Here is a 22,918-nt window from a genome sequence, read left to right on the forward strand (position 1 = left end):
CTACAAAATTGTGTTCTGTGCCATCGTGGTGGATTGTGAGAAATGCAGCAATAAATAGACAAGTGTGCGTTTTACTTTATGAAATAAATACATTACCGGTCTAGTTCATCAGCCTACAGGCTGTCTACTGACCTGATTTCTGGACTGATGCGTCAGTGAATGGATCTTACAAACATCACGGGGCTTGGAGGGCGACACTGGAAACGTGCATTGCACTCTGGGTTACTCGTTGAGGTTTCTGAGTAACCTATTTTCAAATTAGCATGGTTCGATTGCTTATTTTCTTTTGGGTGACAACTTTCTCCATATTCACGTGAACAATTGTTGAAGTGTACATTGTGAAGTGGGTTGATTCAACTTGAGAAAGAGCGGCGCTGTGATTGTAGAATCTGTGATGTGCATGCGCTAGCTGCTCTCCGTTTCGCCGAAACCCAATCTCACACTGCAATCGTTTCCTTTTAATTGTTTTTTAGATCATTATTTTTCTCTATGATGAGAATCAAAATGTAGTGAAAATGGTACATGCAAAACAACAATTCATCTGAACACTGAGAAATAAATGATCTACAATAAATAAATTGGATTTCTCTGGCACTCCGATTTGTGGAGCGGTGGCACGGTGGTTAGCGCGCCGCGCTCCGAACCCGGCAGTGATTATTTTCTACAGAAAGCCTTGGTTGTTGGAGTGGAGAGTGCGGGGTGGGGAGCAGAGTGAGATTAGAGGAGAGAATGTAGGCAGGGGCAAGTCCATGGAGTCTATTAAAGATGATGAGTGTGATCTTGAAATTGAACTGTAATTGCATTGGGAGACAGCGGAGGGATTTGAGTATTCGGGCGATGTGGTCTCATTTGTGGGTGTGGGTGAGAAGCTTGCGAACAGCGTTTGTGATCACCTGGAGTCGGGAGATGAGGGACTTGGGGAGGCCGTAGAGGCTGTGACTCAAGAGCACTTTTCTCATAACCTCCCTTCCACCACGAGCCTCTGGCAGGAGAAGGAGATGTTGGGTGGATTTCCCTTCGTATTTGCTGATTTTAATGTCTGAACTGACAGTCCATGAATATTTGTTTAAAACGAACCAGATGGCCCACTTTATCTTCTGGTTCGTTTTAAACAAAGGCGGCCGGGCGCGGTGGTGCCCCCCCCCCTCTTACTCGTGTGCTGTGCTGCCCCTAACAGGTGCTCGCTGAACAGCGCTTGCCCCAACAGTCTGTTAAGGCTCTAGGGGGTGGGGGTCTCTATCTTTGTGTTTTGTACGCATGTATGTGCGTACAAAACAAAAGGCCAACTTGCTGTCGTTAATATGAATTATAATCACATGGCAGAGGCACTTCTGTGGCCTAGTTCGGCCCAATGTCCCGACACTGGCACCGAGTGCACTCAGAGAGGTAATCCTCAAACGGACCGGACGGCACGGAACCGCTCGCCAGCCACTGGGTTGCATAAACGAGATGAACGAACGGATGGCTGAATAATTAAAAGTATAAATCAATCACTGCAGCCTGCCAAAGATAGGATGTACGGTCCTGCACGCTTGGAACGTCCGCGCGCGTGGAGCTTGGCGTGCCTGATGAGCTGGGTTCGCACGCGGCGCCGCGTGAATGTTAATCGCGCTCCGGTCGCTACGGGAGGAGGGGTGGGACGCCGATACAGCAGCGAGGCTCTGGCCGCTCGTGAAACCCTCGTGGAACGGAGGGAATTTGCCACGGGTAAAAGTTGGCGACTGAAATGAAAACAAATTCCGCAGGTATCATTTAACAACAAATATTTTCTTCCCAACCGTGCGAGTTTTTTTTTGTCCAAGCGATGGGAATGACGTTCATTGGTTCTTGAGGGTGTGAGTTGTTGGTTAGCGAGCCTTTCCGTTCATGTATCTGTGAATGCGATTTAGATTCTGTGTTACTCTCCGGGTCACAGAAATTGACTTAAGAGCAACTAGCAAAGTCGCTAATAGCTTTTGAGTGTAGGTGCATGCGTGAAAGCTGTGGGTACATTCTAACGCACGTGTGCATTCGTTGGCACGTATACAAAGCATTACGTTACGATAATTGTAAAAGTTAAAACTGCATTCCGAAAGTATTCCGTCGTGGATCTTGCCCGAGTAAACAACGCAGATCTGAGCATTGGTGCTGGCAGGCTCTGTAGCGATTTGTTTAGCGGATTTGTAGTTTTCATGGAAACAAGTCGAGTATCCTCGAAGGGACGAGCAAATGCACGAACACTTTCCCGGCACAGCAGGAAGTGACCTTACAGCTCGCTTAAAAATCAATGTTCACAATTCTGCAGGATCACCACGGCACCTTTTCTCATTACAGTGCCATCCTTGTGTCGTTGTTTGGCCCCGTTTCCCATTAAAAGTTGGAATTATTTTATTGTTGTTTTTCTTCGGTCTACCTGAGCCATTGAAAATATTCACATCACAGAACAGCTTCGTCTCTTTAAAATGCTGGAAGGGATGCGGTTGATGCGTTCACGTGCCCTGAATTTGCTCACGTGAAAGTTCGAGTGGTGTGTGTGTGTTTTTTTGTTTGTATCGCTTCGTTCCACTTTGCCAGCGAGAGCAACAACGTGACTCTAGCCAGGGACCCGACTATTGGTTTTGATTGCAGTCAGCACTTTGCTGCCCCTGTTCCCATAGCTATCGGATAATTTCACATCACACACAGCACGTGCCTCCTCACCGTTCTCACAAATGCACACGCCAGGGCTTATTGCGAACATCTGATCAATTTACAGAGCGCCTTCACTCAAGGTGCTTGACATCGTTTAAAAACAAGCGGGGACGGAATAGAATGAGTCAGATGGCGGAGGGGCGTGATACAAGCGATGAGAAATGAGTGACCGCGATCGAGGGAACGCTCAAGGATCGTGAAAGGGTTGGGGAGGAATGTGACGGAGTGGAGGGGCGAGGGGAGGGATGAGGAAGAGAATGGGAAATGGAGAAGAACCATCATCGCACTCTGCTCTGTTGTAAGCATGTGTGGACAGCAGCCATCGGTATATTTTGGTGATGATTTCATCCCAAGTTTGTGCTGACTTTTTTGTTCCTGGTTGCACGAATCAATAAAAATGTCACCCGCTTACTACGTTTGCAGGGCTGCTGTGCCCGTGCTGTAAGGGTCAACACACTGGCCTAGCAATCTGGAAGTTGTAGGTTCGATCTGCGAGCATGCCAGTCCATCCTACAGGATAACTCGGCGCAGCAGAGCTAATCAATGGTCAGGTCGCGTGTGGTGGGGTAAAGTGTGGGTAACACCACCTCTTTCCAAGGTGCCTGGCAAGCGCCAAAATATATGCTTAAAATAACCTCCCATGTTTTATTTCATCCCACACCCAAAACCACGATAAAACCGACTCCCAATGCAGGACCCTGCCTGAAAGAAAAGTCTCGAGGCATCAACGAGGCTCTCCAGGACAAATTAACCAACCCTCTAAATCATCGCCACCGTTTTGTTAAAGCGGTGAATGTGGGGGGAGGGGGGGGGCTTGCCAATGCGAAGCGTCCACTTGGCCTGCCGCTGCCGCTGTTTGCGCCGCTCGACATTCGCGGCCGGGCCGGCTCACCGGGCCGCACGAGCGGAGCGGAGTGAGCCGTGAGCTCGCGAGCCCGCGAGTCCGCGAGCTCGCGAGCCCGCGAGCCCGCGAGCCCGTGAGCCTGGTGCAGAATAACAATCAGGCCGCCTCGCTCCCCGGAGCGCGCGGCACGCCGCAGCGCGATTAAAACGCGCGCGCCGCCTGCTGCCGGCTCCGCACGCCCCCCCCCCTCGCTCGCGTCTCCGCAGATCTCGAGATTTCTGACCGAGGGAAGGAAAGGGGATGGATCGGGGGGGGGGCACGCAGGATGGGAGCCCCTTTAATGGCTATCTCGGCGGACGAGAGACATCTGCACAGCAATGAATCATTTATTCGCGTTCAGCGAATTCGAACAGAAGAGTTAAATTCTCGGACAGCCTTGCGGAAAGTACGTGTGTGTCAGAAGAGATGCCTGCCGTGGTGTCTAAGGTTGGCAAACGGGACGAGCAATCTGAAGGTCCCCAGTTCTATCTCGCGGTGCGGCAGCTTCAACAGTGGGCCACAACCCATGCCACCCCGCCACCTCCGTCCACCCAGCGGCAGTGCGAATGGGTTCACCTTGGTCCATTGGCAAGCTGCTTGCGGTGGGGCATAGTGTGAGCGACTCCCGCCTCTAAGAAGACATCTGGCAAGCCAGCACCCACCCAAATGGCTGTAGCACTCCCTCGAGTGTGGGGGGGGGGGGGGGCTTCTGTCAGCAGTGGCGTGAGCAAGGCATTGGAAAGCATGTTACCTTTTATCCCATGAAGAGTATTTCAGATTTTGCTAAGCCAAGGCTCTAAGGCATGAACCGCAAAGTGGGAAGCAACAGGTAGAGCTGCTTTTGTGAAAATGATCGCTGCCAAGTGGGCAGTCAACAGTGGCTATCCTATGCAGTATCTTGCCCCCACCATGCGAGTGTGGAATTTCCCCCACCAGCGTTTGAAGATGAGCAGGGAGATGCTCTGACTTTTGAACATCGGTCTATGCATATCTTTTTTATTGTGAAGAAATACGCATGAACACACTATGACACGTGCACCACGTGTCGTTCAGCTCCTGAAGAATCTCCCAGCACGTGGGGCGAAATGTCGGACATCAAATGTCGAACACTCGCTACCAGCAAGACAACCTATGCAGTACTCGTACAATATACCGGAATTAGCCTCGAGAATAAATTATTTATGCCCTAGGAGTATTCCTTCAATAAGCTGCTATCTCTTACTATGACACTCGTGCTATTGTTACCAAGACTGTTTAGTTTCCAGCTTACGTGTTGTGCCGTTTTATTTTTAAAATAACCTCCTTGCTCTCCCCCCCAGAGTGCAGACATGCATCACAGTTACATAATGCCTTATCCCAGCCATGAGGATAGACCACTTAAGACACACATCTGTGGCATTAATCCAAACTGCAGCACGGGAGCCACTCGCCTAGTAATTTTAACAGCTTGAATTTTTGCTTGATGGCAACAGAGGGTAGATGTTAGATTTGACGCTCACTATGGCGCCTGGTGAGTTTCGATTATTAGACGCTTTTGAATATTGTGCTCGGATGACGCATTTGTGTATTTTTAACTCAACACAAAGGAAAGGCTGGAAGATATTAAAACTAAATCCGTGGTGTGACAGGATGAGCAATTCAGTAGTCGGGAAGGAAACATTGCGGGTGAGCGCTGTAGATTTAATCGCACAAAAAGCGGTTGCGCTGGATGGGTCACGAATGCAGGATGGAGGAGGGCCGGTTACAGAAGTCAGACATTGGGGTGGTGTCCACGAGAGTCCAGAGAGCAGGGGAAGAGCAGACCTCGGGCCAGATCTTGCAAGTCACAAGCCATGGGATCTGGCGGAGGGTAGAGGGCACTGGCGAGGCGCGGTGACTTCAACGGCTTTGGCCACGGTGGCATCTTTGATATTATTGGTTGCTCTGGGGACTCGTGCATTGACGAGCACGGGGGTCGGCATCCTGCGGCTCCAGAGACGCATGCGGCTTTCTAAGGGCTGCGTTGTGGCTCTTGGAATATCGAGATTTTTTTCTGCCACCCACCAGTCAATGAGTTGGGAGGGTTATTTTAATGAAGGTGTATCGGTTTGTATTGGAGGGTTATTTTAATCAACATGTCCTGGAGCAAAGTCTTGTGAATTTGGAACGGTGACAATTTTGTGGGAACGTCCTCGCCAAATGAACCACGTGTTTGTTTCTGCATCTTTATTTCTTAACACTCTTTCAGCAGAGCATCATGGATGGACACTTGCACGCTAAATATATATTTATTTTTATTTATAGATCTTCCCATTCTCACCTTGTGTTGCAGCGATAATGACCATTTTTAATTAGGCAAGATGTTTTAATTTCAAATTGCATGCACTCACATCGGATCAGATTTACGTGAAATATTCCAAAATAACCTTCGAAGAAAGCTGATTTTAATTTGACTTGGCTAATCTGGCGTCATGACTAGTTCTGTTGGATTCCACGGTGATTCATGGCGTGAAAGTTCAATCCGCATCTGGAATGACTCAGTGTTATTGGTGTCCATGTGACACACGCTCATAAAGCCATCATGTAATTAGGCATGTGCATTTGGTGTTTTTGGTCAGCGGTGCTATACCCGCGTTTCCAACTATGTTATTCACTACATCACACGGAACATTCATAGCTGGTGCGGCAAGTACTATACTGTGTGTCAACTTAAATAAAAAATTGGGTTTCACGATTCTGCCTTTTGATCCACAAGCTTCATTTACTTCTGATGCTGTGGATTAAACAGACTCCCCAAGGCAGGTACCAATAATGCCAAATGACTGTTTTTCAGTGTGTGTGATCAGTTTGCCTTACTCGAAATGTGTCAGTTGATATTCACGTTTTTGGGAAGGGGCCACAGTAGTGTGATGGGTTCGCACATTTGGCTTCACATTCAGAGGTCGCCGGTTCGATCTCTTGGGCACGGCTGTGAAATCGAAAGTGCAAGTCTCTTAAACCCCAAGCCGTTGCCTCGTGAAACGGAGTCGTGAGACTCGGTGAGGCTTTCCTGGGTAAACGAGTGGAATTATTCCCCAGCCTCGATCCACCCAGCGATATAAATTGGCAGAGCATGGTTGTTTTGCAGGTCGTATGTTGTGGGGAAAAGTGTGGGCACTCCCACCTCTTCCAATACACTATAAAACGATGTTTTATTTTACCAGGTAAGGCTCACCAGAAGAGACCTGGCCGCAAATGATAGCTCAACGAAGTCGCTTATTATCGTGTGGAATTTTATAGCAGCCAAATACTCTGAACGCGTGTTGTTTCTCAATGTGGAGGGAAAAACCCACCCGACCATGGGGAGAGAGAGAGAGAGACACGCAAACTCCAAATATACAGCAGGGTCGGGATTGAACCCACGACCTCCTGTATACCAGGCGAGGTAGTTAACATCTCCTAGCCACCGTGGTGTCACAATGTGTCTGGCCGGCGTGGAAAGAGGAGGCCAATTACCCTCTTGGGGGGGGGGGGGGGCTCTTTAGGGTTGGGGCTCTGGCGAGGCGGATTTCTAGGGGGGGGGTGTTCTCCCGAGCCCCCTCTAGCCGAGGCCTCTTCTGCCAGCAGTGGCTGCAGCGAGGCATTGCGAGGCTGCGGCTTTACCCTCCGCAGCTCGAGCCGGGAGCTGTTCGCGACAGCGGGAGTTTGGACCACGACGATCGCCACTGCATTCTTTCTCGCTTGCCGGCGGCCTCCTCCTCCACACTCACAGCGCTGACTCTTTACTGACCTTTAAGCGCCCTTCTCAAGAAAACATATTTTATATTTGACTTTTACTGAGTGGGTCTTTGAGCTGGGACTCCACGCCTAAGGGGTGCTGCCTTCGGGCAAGGGGACATTGTGCGCGTTTAATGCGGAGGAAGATTTCGCGAACAGTTCCATCCATCACGTAGGTTTGTTTGGGTTAGATCGAGTAAATATAAATGTGTCATTGTTTAAATGCATGCCTATACAGGTCACCGTACATCAAGAGGGATTACGTGTACGTAGGCAATAACAGGTTCTGCTATTTTATTGCACGCAAAAGACAGGAGGTACAAGAGCAATGTGCTCTGCGTAATGTGCATGCATGATGTACGTTGATTACCATGTGAATAACCCAAGCGACAATGATACCAATTGCTATTTAGATGCATTAATTAACCCCCCCCCCCACCACTTCGCATGCGTAGAGCTCAAGTGACGTCATCACATCTACGCCTCTATTTAAGGAACGAAACAGGAGGAGGATTTCTCAACAAATCTGGCTGTCGCCTGATGATGCCGGTTGTAATTACTCGGGAAACGTCGTACTCATTGTAATTATTGTGGATTCACTCTCCAACACACCGGTGTGCTGTACTAGTAACGTATTGACATGCTCTGTTTACGTGACAAACCTTACTAGTTGTCAGGTGGTGGCGGGTTTAACGACACATTTATATTCACGCGATCTAACCCCCCAAAAAAGACCTGTTATGGATTGTTCGCGTTACAAATTATTATTACTAATTATTATTAAGTTATGAATTAATAAGAAGTATTAAGTAAAGCTTTAAGTTAAGATTATTAAATATAATTCAACAGCAATTCTTAAATAATAATTTAACATCTGATGTAAAATAATAATAAAAAATATTCAATTGTTTTTATAAAATGAGTATTACACCAGCATTATCACGATGAAGAAATAAATGTTGTTGCCCATTAATAATAAAGCATAAACTATGGTCTCTAGAAATATCCACAAATATTATTCGTTTCCAAGACTATTACGTGATACAACTTTATATTTAGAATTGTGAGACTCGGTGAGGCTTTCTTTCCTGGGTGCAAACAAGTGTAATACTGCTAATAGTAACATATGAAATGCGGAAATTAATCTTTGAACCCTCATCAATATTAAACATTCCATCGTTGAGCAAAATTAATTACACATTGGAAGTGCTGAAATGTTTCGTATAAATGCAATCCAATACACTTTCAAAACCGGTTTATATTTAACTATGGTGCCAACTGAACTCCAAACACACTCGCAGATAACACGCACACGATTACGCTTTCTAGCAAACACACCATGCGGCCATAGACTAAGAGATCATTACACTGGCAGCTCAATTTAGCTTCTTCGTCATAATATCTTTGAAGTATTCTCTTCAAAAATGTGGCTTTTGCCCCGGCGTGGTTTCTCTGTGTGCGAGAAATACTGCTATCAGGAGGAGTGTAAATATGCCTCCATCTGGTCATAAGTCATTCATGAGATATCCTGCCCTTGTCCCTGCCAGCCTTTGAAGTGAGCCGTAAAGTACTACACTGTCAAGGTTTTAGTCATCTCTTTCAAAGGCACATCAATGTCTCATTAAATAACAGTTGATACACTTCGCACCTCTTCTTATCGCCGCCGCCTCGGCCCTCCCCGCGCAAGAGGTGAGAGGTCGGGCGATCCGGCACGGCTCGCGTGCGACGAAGGCGGCAAAGATTGCGAGGTCTGCGCGGTTTGCACGTCCGCGACACCCCCCTCGACACCCCCCACGACACCCCCCGCGACTCTTCTGTGTGACCGCCGGACCAGGGATCCGTGAATCGCCACGGGGCGAGGACCCCGCTGAACGAACGCCCCCCCCATCAGGTGGCCGCGTTGCTCAAAACGAACTTTGGTCGGCATTGTGGAGAGCCTGGGATTGAACCAAAACTTTGGTCATCCGAGGTTCATCTGGCTCGTCGAGTTTGTGGCTGGACAGAAGGACGGCTGATTGTTGGATGGCTCGGAATTTTGTGGGTAGTTATGTGGCCATGTTGTTACGTTCGCTGCATGGCTGTGTGGCGGCTTCATCGGCATTCATCGAGCTAAGAAAGTGTCAGATGGTGACAGTTTGATACGTGAAATTTAACATGTTAAAGAAGCGCTGCAAATGAACGATTACAATGATGCACAATTCAACAATGCATTGAATGCCAAAGCCAAATCATATAACACGAGCATTGAAACTGCCCAAGTAATTATAACGATTGAAAATACCGTACATTGCGGGAGTAACTGATAAACTAGCCAGATGTTTGGAAAAAACAAAACATCCGAGTCAGGTTTGGTACGGTACATAAAATACAGAAATTAATATCTGGTACGAAAGATGTGTTACCGAAGCTATCAACAGAAGGTGTATACAGGATTAATTGCACTTGTGGCAAATTATATGTTGGGCAAACAGGACGAATGATCAGCACAAGACTAAAGGAACATCAAATAACTATTAAATACTCCCAAATGCAACTGTCAGCAGTAGCAGAACATGCGTGCCAACAAGGACACTCAATTGATTTTGATAATGTTGAAGTTTTGTGCAAAACTAGCTACGACTGGCCAAGACTAATTAGATAATCTATCGAAATTGAAAGAAAGATTTTTTTTGTAACCGTTCGGATAGCTAGCGCCTTAGTGCTGCGTAGAAGCGAATAATCAAATAATATGATCTTTAAATGCATGCCTTTACAGGCCACCATACTTCAATCAATAGAGATTACCGTTGGTACGGCTATTTTAATACACGATGGACAGGAAGGACACGATCAAAGGGCTTGCATAATGCGCATGCATAATGTGATTTGACTCATTAATCACCCCCCCCCCACATTGTGCAAGAGCGCAGCACCATCGTCACCACATCTACGCCTCTATATAAGGAACGAAACAGGTGGACTTCTCCACAAATCTGGCTGTTGCCTGATGAAGCTAGTTGTAATTACTGGCGAAACGTCATACTCAGATTGTAAATGTTGTGGCTTGGCTCTCCAACACACCGGTGTGCTGTACTAGTGACGATTTGGCATGTTCTGTTTACGTGACAACCTTTACTAGTCGGCTGTGTCAGGTGGTGGCGGGTTTTAACGACACATTTATATATTTATCTCTATTACAGATACTAACCACGTGACTCACCACTGCCCCTTGTTCTCTCCTGAGGCCGGCTGCTGGCAGCCCCCCCCCCCGCTTCGTGGCTGCTGACAGAGTCGAGCAGCACCCCGCGTATGTGTCTAAGGCAGTGGTCTTCACTTATTTGCAGGGAAAGGGGGGGGACACTTTTGCCGATAAGACATCATCAATGTGAGGGCCGCCACACATTTGAAACCATTGTGGGTTTGACAGCAGCACGATGATGATGGTGGTGGGGAGTGTTGTCACTCTGTGTGTATTGTCCGGGACCACACGTCAGGGTTCGTACTAAAGGCCACCAGGTGCTGCCAGTGGCCCGCCGAACTTGCAATGAAGAACACCACTCACAGGGCAGGAGGCGCCTTGGCCCTCGGGTCTTAGAAGACTCGGAGGCAATGGGAGAGAGCGGCGCGGTCTGCGCGTTACTGCGTCGCTGTCCTCGTGCAGGCTGAGTTCGATCCTTGCCTGTTATTGACTGAAGATTCGTAATGTGTTAAAAAGTGACGGCCAAAGTAGTCCCGTGGAAATCACCGCACGCAATCTCTCCCATTGCCTCCATCATTTGTGGGCGTCCAAAGTGAACCTTTTCCAAAGCGACTAAACAAGAAGGCCGTCACCTCTGAGGACAGATCTGCGTGGAAGAAGCCGCGCATTTCTTGGAGCGTGATGGGAATGTTTAAAACGGAACGGTGGCGGCAGGGACGTCGCATGGCGCGCTCGGCGGGGTTGTCCGCCATATTTTGCCCGACAGATAAGGAGATAACCCACACAGATAGTAGGACCCGAGCTATTGATCCCCGGGCAATATCAACGTGGATACGAGGAGTTCTCCAGTAATGGTCATGGATAGTGGTGCCGGGGCTAAGTGGGTAATGATTAAGTGATGAGCGTGGGATGGGGTGGTTTTCAGGTCAATTGATAGCGCTGACCCAGTGGCAGAAATCGCACCGCCCTATGCAACGAGCCCCGTTTGTCTGCTGGACGACTATTATTAACGCTTCACAAAGTGGTACTCGTTTTAACAGCCCTAGAAGGATGATGTGCTGTCAGCCACGATCAATCCACTCCTGGATGAAGGCCACCCCAATTCCTCAGCGGTCAACGCGATTTCGTGATCTACCAAGTGCCTGCACACGAGCTGACTCACACTTCACTGTACACCTGTAATTATTCTACGAACGCCATGCGAGGGAATGTATCTCTGTTATGTTACATTGTTGACGACTATATCTTAGCAAGCCTAGTATGTCACTCGGGTAGCTGGTATTATTTGTCATGCAGTGCAGAAAACAACACGTCTGTTTTCGTAAGTGGTGTTGAATGTTATCTTACGTACATGATAGCACAACTACAAACATGTCCAGAAGGCCTTGTTAACTGCTGTGTAGCATACCTACCTACCTTATGGGCGTTTTATAGAGAGATATATAAACGAGCAATACATGTAAAGCTATGTTCACCCTGCCATCCAGCCACATTGTCGTTCAAACGTAAGTCATCTCAGCCACCAAGCCACTCAGCTGTCTGTACAGCCAGCCTTCGCAGTCACCGAACCAGCCAGACATCCATCTACCGCAATACCAAGCTGCCAAGTCTCCCAGTCGTCCAGTCACTCAGACTTGCCACCTCCTTTTACCTTCAGCCACCTATTTACTTAACTACCCAGCCACAAAGCCACACAGCCACGCGGCTAACGTAACAACACGGCCACCTAACTACCCACAAAATCCCAGCCGTCCAACAAATCCAGCCGTGCTCCTGTCCAGCCACGAAAGCGCAACGCGACCGCGAGCCTCCTGTACACGCCAGCCACACGCCCGCCGCGGCGCCCAGCAGACGACTGAATCACGCAGACACCCAGACACCCAGATCCCTATTGATGCAAACTGCCCACTCATCTGAATGTGCGTGCCTCACTCAGGGCGCCAGCTTCACGCGCGCAGTAGACTCGCCCAGGCTGTGAAAGGAAAATGTCTCTCAACTATAGCGGCCTTTTGTAGAACGGCTTCTCAAAAAAGCACGGCTTGGATCGACCACAATTCCACAGCCGTGCCTGTGGCTAATTTCAATGCAATGTTACATCGCCCTGATTGTAATTAACAGCTTCTGTTGCCCGAGGCTACAGCAATCAATGTAGCATTCTGTTGCCAATATGTACAGCAGTTAAACATGTTCAGTGTCTCCCTCTTGAAATTAATGCCGTTATTTAATAAATTCACACACATGTTTGTGATTGCATGGCTATTGATTTGTTTTAAGAATGAGCTATTAAAATAAAGTCGCTTGAGTGTAATTGTAGCCTTAATGTAAAGTCAAATTGCCACACAATCACTAAATAAAAATTACATGTTATATGATAATTATGCAATTATAACACTATATAATTACATAGCTTTTCTATAATATAAAAACGATTGTATTATTATAATAATGATGATTATATTAATATAAAATGTACAGCTCTGATTATTCTGGTTCGTTACGTACAGTTCTACAAACACGCAGCTTTTAGAAGACTGGACATTTGGACATTTGTCGCCCACGCTACATTTCGCCACGATCCCTCATTTAAGTTGTGAATTGCTTCCCGCGAGGCTTCCAGGGCTTCCCCAGCCGAGATTCACCTGCTCACTTGAGCTCGCTCCTTTAAGGGAGAGGTGCGAATTCGCAACGGGCAGTTGTGCAATCTGCACTTCGTGACGGCGATGTCAGCAACCACTAAACCCCAATCGTCAACGAACGTATCGGCGGTGCTACACCGCTGGTGCTCGGTACACACACACACACACAAAAACTACCGAATCTTTCGCAATACTTAGTGACTTTCCCGCGGTTCGCGACCTTCCGTTCAGAAAATCTTGTGTGGTGGCGGTGGCGGCGGTGGCGGCGCGTCGAAATCGCTTCTCGTGATGCCGAATCGGTCGCAAGACGAATGTCAATTCCCCTGTAGATGTGAGACGGTTCTACGAGGACCGGTGTCTCAGGCTGCACCGGTGCACCGCCGATTCGTACAATTGGACACTTTTGCACCGAGCCATTTCTCACCCGCCTGATGTCTTTTTATTATCGTTGTTGTTAGTTTTAACGGACCCTAAATTTCGATTTAAAGCTTTCGTGACTGCAGGGATTCATCAAGCAAGAAGATTTAACGGACCCGTTGAAGAGTCGAGAGTTGGCCAGCGAGTTGTCGTTTGTCGCTAAGGCGGCGGCGTCTGTTGGCTGTGAGTCCGCTCGGCTGTGGGCGCCAACGCAGCGCTGGCTCCGTTGAGCGCTGGGCCTGAGCGCAGGCAGCCACCAGCTGTGCTGGAGAGGTTCGGCCACTCGCCAATGACCGCGCGCACAAAAACTCGACCACATCCCGTTTGTGTTTTACCTCAAATCCGTCAAATTTCCGGTCATCTTCTAAGCGGCTCTTGGCGAGCCATCGATCTGAAGACGCTCCACCGCATTGCGGACGTTCAGATGCGATTCCGTGGCCGTCTGGAACGCTCTTCCTTCCGATATGTAAAAAACACTGGAGAAGCGCACTTGTAAATCTAGATTGAAAAACTCAATTCTGTTGAACTACTTTTTCTGTTCAATTTGTTGTCCTTCCCCTGAAAGAAGTTCAACTTAAGTACAAATCGGCGTATTTCAGCTCTGAGATGAATGATCGTATTTAACATGCAACCAACTTTATTTTTTTTCGAGGTATGCAAACGGTGCATCCCGAGTGTGGATACAGAGTTGCAGACAAAGTGTGACAGTGTGATGCACTGCTCACTGCAAGCGTCCCGAATGGAGGTTTCTTTATCCGTGTGACAAGGCAGCTTTGTGTTTATGTCGACGTCCTACCTATCCCTTTTGGCATCTTTCCATCTGACAGTACCGTACAGGGTTTTCAAATGTACGTCTAGGTTCATATGTGTGTCTGTTATTGTGTCTTTCTCCGTTGGTCCAACTGTCCATCTGTCTTCTTGTCAATCTGTCTATCCATCTGTCCACCTTTCTGCCTGCCTTCCTGCCCGTATATCTTCACATCCGTCCGTTCACTCGTCTGCCCATCTCTCCGTTCATTTCTCTTGCCTGCCTATTGTCTCCCTGCCTGTCTCTTCGTCCAATCGCCCGTGTCACTGACACCTCCCACCCACCACCGTACTCTTATTTGGCTAATGCGAGAGCATAGTTCGTTGCCCGCCGCGTGTCCTTGCGAGGCTGCAGGGTCGACCGTGCAGCGATGGCTCAGATGATGGGTGCAGCAGTTAACAAGCTGTCATTCCAGAGGCCCATTTCACGTCCTTCAGCATTAGCCCCCCCCCTCCCCAGCCGCCGCCGCGCCCCGTTAATAGCAACCTCTGTGGGCCATACGTTCACGATTAATGGCACTTATCAGCAAGCCTCGTTTCACAGATTTGTAATTTTAAAGAGACGGGCAAAAGCGCACGTGAAATGCATCCCGATAGCTCGCCATTCAATAAATAAAGGGCGCGGGTTTAAATATAAATGTCCCGCGGTATACGAATGTACGGAGACAATCAATTGTTGCAGACTGTCCGAATCAGCCTTGTTCATAGTAGTGAGTTGCGACCCTCTGTTAATCCACCGCTGGATGAAATCCTTGCCGATCACTCTCACGCCGGTCTTGTGGGGTTTGTTTGACCATACTTCACCGTGCTGGTCAGTGCAGGTTTGTGCAGAGAGGGTGGCGCAGGACCGGTTTAGATATCGCACTCGACTGACGGTAGCCGTGGCTGGGAATCAAACCCAGGGTTGTCCGGTTCAGAGCGCAGTGCGCTAACCACTGCACCGCTGCTCCCGCACCTCCGATTGGCGCAGTTGGCTGCGTACTGTGTTAAAGAAGTTCAGCTGACATACGAGTGCTATCACATTCTATGGGTCTTTCGGTAAAGCCACGTAGATATAAAAATACAAAAAAATATCACGGCGTTTCGATCGCAACAAAAGCAATCTTCTTCAGGTGACGATATATGTTTTTATATCTACGTGGCTTTACCGAAAGACCCATAGACTATGTATTCCTGCAGTCACGAAAGCTTTAAGTCAAGATTTAGTGCTATTAGTGAAGAGGGCACTATCAAGGTGCACTAAGGCTGCATGGATGCGTCATGGACCCACTTTCCGTACTATTTCCTAACCACCTCGCAGCCCAGCAGACATCACAGCGGATGATGACGACGATGTCTGTGTGTAGCTCAGTGTTCCCTCATCTGCTCAACCTACTTGCGCTGCACTGAGAGACGCGCTGTATATCTCGTACAGTGTTTGTGATGTTCATTTGCTATTCTTTAATCCGCGGGAACACCTAGGGCCCCATTTTCCCCACGTCAGGAATTACAATTTCATCTCGAGTCGGGAATCACAAATGTTGTGTGAAGAATTGCAACACCAGGCCGCGCTGAGTGTCCCAGTGATATGACCATTTATATTGATGTAGCTGTTGCACGTTCGAATAAATTACGTTTTATTCGCAGTGTGCAGTGGGGTCATTAATGCCGAGGGAGAAGAAGGGGTGATTGCATCTCCGCTGCCGATGCGGTTGCTGCTGCTGCTGCTGCCGTGGGATTATAAATGCAGTGGTGCAGCTTATTAAATGAGTGCCGTGTCTTTCCCACATTGCAATTTCTTGTGGGGCCGCTCGGGAACATCACGTGACACAATATTTCTCAGCCAGGTAAAGGCGCAGCTTTGCCCCTTCGCAGAACCGGTTCAGATGTACACCACTCATGTTGGCCTTGAGCCGGAATCAAACTTGGCCCCACCAGGTTCGTGAGCGCTAACCCAACCCCCCCCCCCCCCCCCCCACAATTTGTATTTAACAATTGACGCAACTACGGACGGCATGTTCGCTCTGATAATCCCCTCTAGAAGCTACTGCGTGTGCTGTAAACATCCATTGCGTGTGCTGTAAACATCCATAGCTGGAACCATTGCGTCCGCGCAAACTCTGGCGACGAGGCAACCCCAGCGGCCCTTTGTTTAGCTCCGCGTGGTGCGTGCCGGTGGCGTGTGGGGCCTGACAGCTGCGCGCGTTTACGTCTTAACAAGCTGCATGTGTTTCCATCAATGGTGCGCGTTCGTTGTGACCAACCAGGCGTAACCTTGACGCTTACATCTGGCACTACAACCTTGGCAGGAGACCGGCGGTTTGGCCGCGCGAGCCAACGGCGGGCACTATTAAGTTAACATTTACTGCGGACAGGCCTGCGTTCGACCCTTGTGTGTGGTGCATTGTGATTGATGCACACACGAGCCCAGGTGCATTTGTGGAATCGCACACGGAGAGACGGAAAAACGCATGTGAATCGGGGAACAAACACACATCAGAGACACCCCAAACTGTCTGCCGCAAAGGGTGGTATAAGCGGACTTGGACAGGGCTTCATGAGTGGGTGGTCAGATGGGCAAGACAGGTAACTGAATGGCAACAAGAGGAGGGAACCCGCCCAAGAGAACGACCTCCGTGCAGATGGAGCAAATGAGATGAGTTCGTGAGCAGGAGTTAGAGATGGATCGAGCCATCGCAGGACCATGAGAGATGGCGTCGGTGTGTGGAGACCTTCATCCAGCAGTGGATAGAAAATGGCCATTATTATGATGAATTAATGCTTGTACCTCTGGGCACATTTCATGTGTTTGATTCAGTTATGACCCCGATGAATGTCTGTGGTCAATTTCTTTCGCACCGTACGTGTCCAACCGTGCTAATGAATCAGAGGTGCGGATTAACAGCGACTATGCTGCCCTCTAGGACAATAACTTGGCGGAGTAGATCAGCTTCGCGTTCGTGAACTTTGCTCGGCCTCCTGTAATGCAGTTTGCCTCTCGGTTTTTACCTTATGATTCAGAGATTGCGATATTGTGGCACCAGATGTGTGTGTGTGTGTAATTGTGCACAGGGCTGTCTTTGGATATCTATTTATAAATAACTAAATGTCACTAATTACACCCCCCTCGAATAATGTATGCACTGAGCAAATGCACAGAGTTAATATTTGTTTTGGATCTCCCATTGACGACACAGAGAATAAGCCATCAGAGGGCTTTGCGCATTCCCCTCAAGGATCTGTCTTACACAGCCATGGTCACCACGATGTGGCGGCACTGTGCTACACTGTACCATACAGGGCCCGCGATAATGATCATATCGTACGATTTGCTAAACATCGTCGGATTTTTCTTTCCTATTTTACTTCCTGGCAAAATTACGTAAGAAATAACATACACAGTAATTAAAGTTGTAGACAAATAGCCATGGGCCCATGAAAAATATTTTTAGTAAAATATGTTCTGCAGTAATTGGTGGCGTGGCGATTGTCAGTCGAGGCCAGTGCAAGTGGTGGTCAAATAATCCCCGTGACTCGTATGGCGTGGGGAGGCCCTCATCCAGCAGTGGATGAATAAAAGGGCTGAACGTTTAACCAAGGGCTCGGACCGAGGATCTCTGTAACATTTACAGATGTCGTCGTGGCCAAAGCCGTTGATGTCACCGCGCCTCGCTAGTGCTCTCTACCCTCCGCCAGATCCCACGGCTGCTGTAAGGTCGACACGTGACCCACAGAATGTGCCCTGGGAGTCGTCGCTCCCCCTTGCTCCCTGGACTCTCGTGGACATCTCCCCAGCGGCGGTCTCCGTAACCGGCCCTCCTCAATCGTGTCGCACCCAGCGCAACCGTTGTTGCCCGACGAAATCTCACCATCTGATTCGCTCTCATCACGATTCGATAATTTTTTTGTTTTTACAATTCGGTGGTCGCAATTGCATTCGAGAATCAACATTTGTTTGGTAAATCCAGTGGCTGCAGGGGGTCACGGGAAGCAATTAGCTACAGTGCACTCGAACACAAAATGTACTCCTGCTCGCACAATTCTACGCGCGTATCGTGAGCGTGGGAATCGATTTCAATCGATGGGTCGATTGCACCGCGACGTGGCTGTAAGGTGGTGCTGGCGCAGTGCATCGTTCTCAGGGCGTCATAGCGCCCTGAGAACGATGGAGTCAGGGCGCTTTATAAATGTATATTATCATCGGTCCCACCCGTTTGCAATCTTTTCTCTGTAATAAAATAAACTGTAAACGAAACTATTTGGTATTTTACCAGGTAAGGCCCACTGAGCTAAATAGCTCTTTTATCAGAAGCGACCTGGCCACAAATGATAGCCCCACGAAGTGGCTTATCGCGTGGAAATGTATCGCAGCCAAATAATCTAAACACGTGTTTCTAAATGTGGAGGGAAAAGCCGGAGGACCCGGAGAAAAATCCATGCGACCACGAGGAGAGAGAGAGACATGCAAACTCCAAATACACAGCAGCGTGAAGGATTGGGATTGATCCCACGACTTCCTTCATACCAGGCGAGGTAGTTAACATCTCGCACCGTGGGCCCTTTCCCCACCGTGGCGCCGGTGTTTCGCCGTTCCTTGAGACGGACTTATCTCAGATAAGAACGTGACGTCACTTGCCATTTATTCGTGAACTTCAAAAATGTACCGGGGGAGGGCACAGGGGGTGGGACACGTGATGGGTGGGACACGAGTCACCTGTAAACCACGGTGCTGCATTGACACCCAGAGAATGAAAACGTTCCCCGCCTGTTGCTGAGGTTGGCCGCTTGGACTCAGCCGGTTGCCCTGGTTAACACTGCGGATGCATTAATCGTGAAATATGCGCCGCATGTTTCGCGGGAGACTATGCACTGTATGTTGAACTTCTATCGCACCGTACGTAGCCAATCCGTTACCAATCGGAGGTGCCGGAGAATGGGCAGAAGCAAAGGATCTCGTGACGTCATGTGGAGAAGAGTAGCCATTTTGTGCGCGTGCGTGCCGGCGACGTGGATGGAATTTACTATTTTTTTTTCTAAATGACACCGCAAATTACTTTATTGGGAAACGCGCTACAATCGTCGCCCCCCACCCCTCCTCCATCCCCCTACTGCGAAAACTCTTGAGGCTCTTGAGTTTGAGGCTTTGGTAGGCAAACAAGCATCATAATAATACATAATCTACCAAGGAAAATACCTCTCATACCACATGGTAGGATTCAGTAATGCTGCGTTTCCATGACTCTCGGCTCTCGGCCCAGAGACGGCCAATTTGCGTTCCCGGATCAGGTGCACGGCGCACATTGACGTCGCCAAGGTGGGGGCAGTGGTGGTGGTGCAGGATTGGCGGCTTGGAACGCGACGGCGCTCATGATTAGCATAAACAGAGCGTGTTCAAAATAACCAATCACTGTGGCAGCTGGTCGCTGATGATGATGATCTCTGCATGATCCATCAACCCTGCCACCGCGTCAGCTGGGCTCTAGGCATGCACCACCACAGCCAGTGCTCGGCCCATTGTTATCCCTCTGAGGTCGATAAAATAGATACTACTTTGTGTAAAATCCCACCGCTTGGCCTGCACCAGAGACAGCCTCCTGGCATTGTCTCACCAATGCTAGCCAAAAGACCCCCAAAAAGCGAGCAGTACAAGGAAAATGCAAATACCAAAGCATTAATAGCTCGGGTTCAGGAGTTATGTTAATGATAATCATGATATTTATAAGGAAACACAAAATGGCCAATAATGTGTTTGCATTTCCTTCTAATAATGGATAAGGCGCGCCTGAAATACATTAAAGCAATCGCCTAATGTGCAAGTATTATAACCTTCCCAAACGCTTGCAAAAACACCCACTTAGTAACGGGGGGTATAGAGCACTCGGTAACTGGACATACTGTGCCACGATAACGTGGGCAGGACAAAGAGGGGATTTGACCGTGACAAGGAACGACGCACGCATACGCGATGACATATGCGTGCGCGTACGTCATCAGTTTTGACGGAACGGAGTCGGAAGGAAAGGGCCACGCGGGAGGGCGTGTGGCAGAGTTCGGCGCCAGCTATCACAGAGTGCAGCCGTGTCCCAAATGTATGTCGTTTTAAAACTACTTTACGGAATTCGCATTGATGAATGTACATCGGGCGGGTTTGCATCGATGTATTTGTATAAGTGCGTACTAAGATGGGGAGGTGGTTTAGGGCAGGGGTCCCCAACCCCCGGGCCACGGACCGATACCGGCCCGTGGCCTGTTAGGAATTGGGCCGCACAGCAGGAGGTGAGAGCGGTGAGTCGATGCGTGGCCCTACCCCATTGTTTTATGATTGACCACTTCCATCCGCGCCTCTTTCCCGCACTGCGCACTAGTCTCAGTCACAGTGTTGGTAAGCCCAAAAGCTCTAACCCCTAGTAGCCAAAATGAGTAAAAAACAAACGTCGCTGGAGAGCTTCTTTGAAAAGGGGGAAAGACCCAATGATGAACCCCTCCCCCCTCGGTCCATGAAAAAATGGTCTTCCACAAAACCGGTCCCTGGTGCTAAAAAGGTTGGGGACCGCTGGTTTAGTGGCTCGGAGAGAGTGCAACGACTGTGATCAAGCGCTGAGCCAGCAACGCCGAGTGGCTGGGTTCAAGTCCACGTCCCAATGCTCCGAGCACTTCGAGCTCCTCGGCGCCACCCTGGACTTGGCCTCCTTTCACCCTTCGACCGCTACACCGACCGCACCACCAGCAACTCTGGTGACGACCACCCCAAGGCCTTGCGCCATTCGTGGCCGCTCGTCACCGCTGAAGTCGCCACCACTCTCGTCGGCAGCGTCGTTGGATCTCGCCTCGACTCCCTTCCTGTCCGACCTTCGTCGAGTGACCTCCAGCAACTCCAACGGTCGCAAAACCAACTCGGCCGCATCGTCCCCGGCGCCTGCCGTCCACGGCGAGACGCCCTGACACTCCCTCCGCTGGCGTCACGTCGCCAGCAGGGACAGCGACAACATCGCCTTCTGCCTGTGCCTCTGACAGTCCTTGTTGTGTTCAACCACCGTCTTCCCCCTAGCGCCTGTCTCCCGGCACCACAGCTCACGGTGGAACTCTCCGCAGCAGCACCACTCGCACGCCTCCTCCTCTTCCTGTCTGCACAAAGGACCGGGACCATCACTGCCGGGCGTCATTTCTCTGTAGTAGCCGCCACCACCACCACCATCATCATCATCCTCCCGCTGCACATTCGCAGCAGCAGCGTTCAATCCACACCAACTTACAGGAGGAGACACTTCAAGGCCCCCACACCTCTCTCCAAGGGACACTGAGCTTGGCTCCAACCTCAGAGCCTAGATTATTTATTTCTGTAATATACTGTGCGCATTATGAATTGCATCATTTGTATGATTAACAGATGGTTCCCTGAGCCCCTAAACATTGGTGATCATCCTGTGCTGATGAGTCCGAATAAGGCTGACACCGATCTACAGTTGTCTCTCCCTTGTATCGGTCACATTTGCTCAAATGTATTTTCATGGTGACCTACGACAAGAAGACCGCAATGCAATACTATGGGAAAGGCCGATCAATGTTTGCATAATGCACAGAGGGGAGCTTTTCACATATTGTCGTGTGTTGTTTGAAACTTCTGGGTTTCTAGCTTGGACTATATTTCTGGGAGGATGCGTTTCTCTCTCTCGTCATTCACAGACTCGATTAAACATTCCCCATTGTGCCTCTGTTTCATTGTTTCCAGCAAAGTTTAAAGAACACGGAGCCACTTTGCTACTCGAAACTGGTTCAGTGAGACCGGGGTTCAGACTATCGCCCATGAACACTCGCGCAGACTTGTGGTGCCATGCCAGCCAATCAAAGGTAAGGATTTCATTTGCATGTTTTTTTATATTCACGCATTTTCTAGAGCTGGGCTATCAGATGAATCAAGTAATTGATTACTCTACCGATTATTAGTTTGATCATTCGACGAATCGACAAAAATTGTTGTGGGGAAAAAGGCTCACCTCTGTTCCCACGTGTGCCGCTGGACGGGAGGTGATGGGCAGGGCTTGGTGAGGCCATCGGCATCATCATCTGAGTCATGGTGGGCGTGGCTTGTAGGGGGTTTCCCACCTTCAGGAGGCAGGATTTCGGGGCGATTGCCATTTTTATGGGGCCCTAGTAATTGACAACAAAGATACTTGATAAAACATTTTAGTCAAATCGGCTAACATACTTGTTTTTCGATGTAAAGCTTTCGTGACTGCAGGGATTCATCTTCTTGGTTCTTTCGGTAAAGTCGCGTAGAAGGAAAATAATAAATTAATAAAAATAAAACATTATAAAATAATTCTCGCGACGTTTCGGCCACAACGCAAGCAGCCGTCCTCAGGTGAAGAACAGGTCTGTCGGAAAGACAGCGTCTGAATGACGTCTGAATGACGCTGTCTTTCCGACAGACCTGTTCTTCACCTGACGACGGCTGCTTGCGTTGTGGCCGAAACGTCGCGAGAATTATTTTATTATGTTTTACTTTTATTAATTTATTATTTCCCTTCTACGTGATTTTACCAAAAGAACCAAGAAGATACGTTTTTTTCTTCACGTGCTGTATGAACTATATCTTCAATCGTTTCAATATTT

General features: G+C 48.9%; 1 protein-coding gene across 3 annotated transcripts in view; it reads left to right on the forward strand.

Annotated features, from left to right (window-relative positions):
* The window catches only part of LOC144944271 (protein bassoon-like), a 158,618-nt gene that overhangs the window by 128,571 nt on the left and 7,129 nt on the right, over positions 1–22,918 (forward strand). For all 3 annotated transcript variants that reach the window (XM_078872284.1, XM_078872285.1, XM_078872287.1), the window contains exon 13: positions 22,035–22,153. The gene's annotated coding sequence lies outside the window, so the exon portion shown is untranslated. The remainder of the gene's footprint in view (positions 1–22,034; positions 22,154–22,918) is intronic.

This window comes from Lampetra fluviatilis, chromosome 34, assembly GCF_964198595.1.
Source record: "Lampetra fluviatilis chromosome 34, kcLamFluv1.1, whole genome shotgun sequence".
Classification (NCBI taxonomy): Eukaryota; Metazoa; Chordata; class Hyperoartia; order Petromyzontiformes; family Petromyzontidae; genus Lampetra; species Lampetra fluviatilis.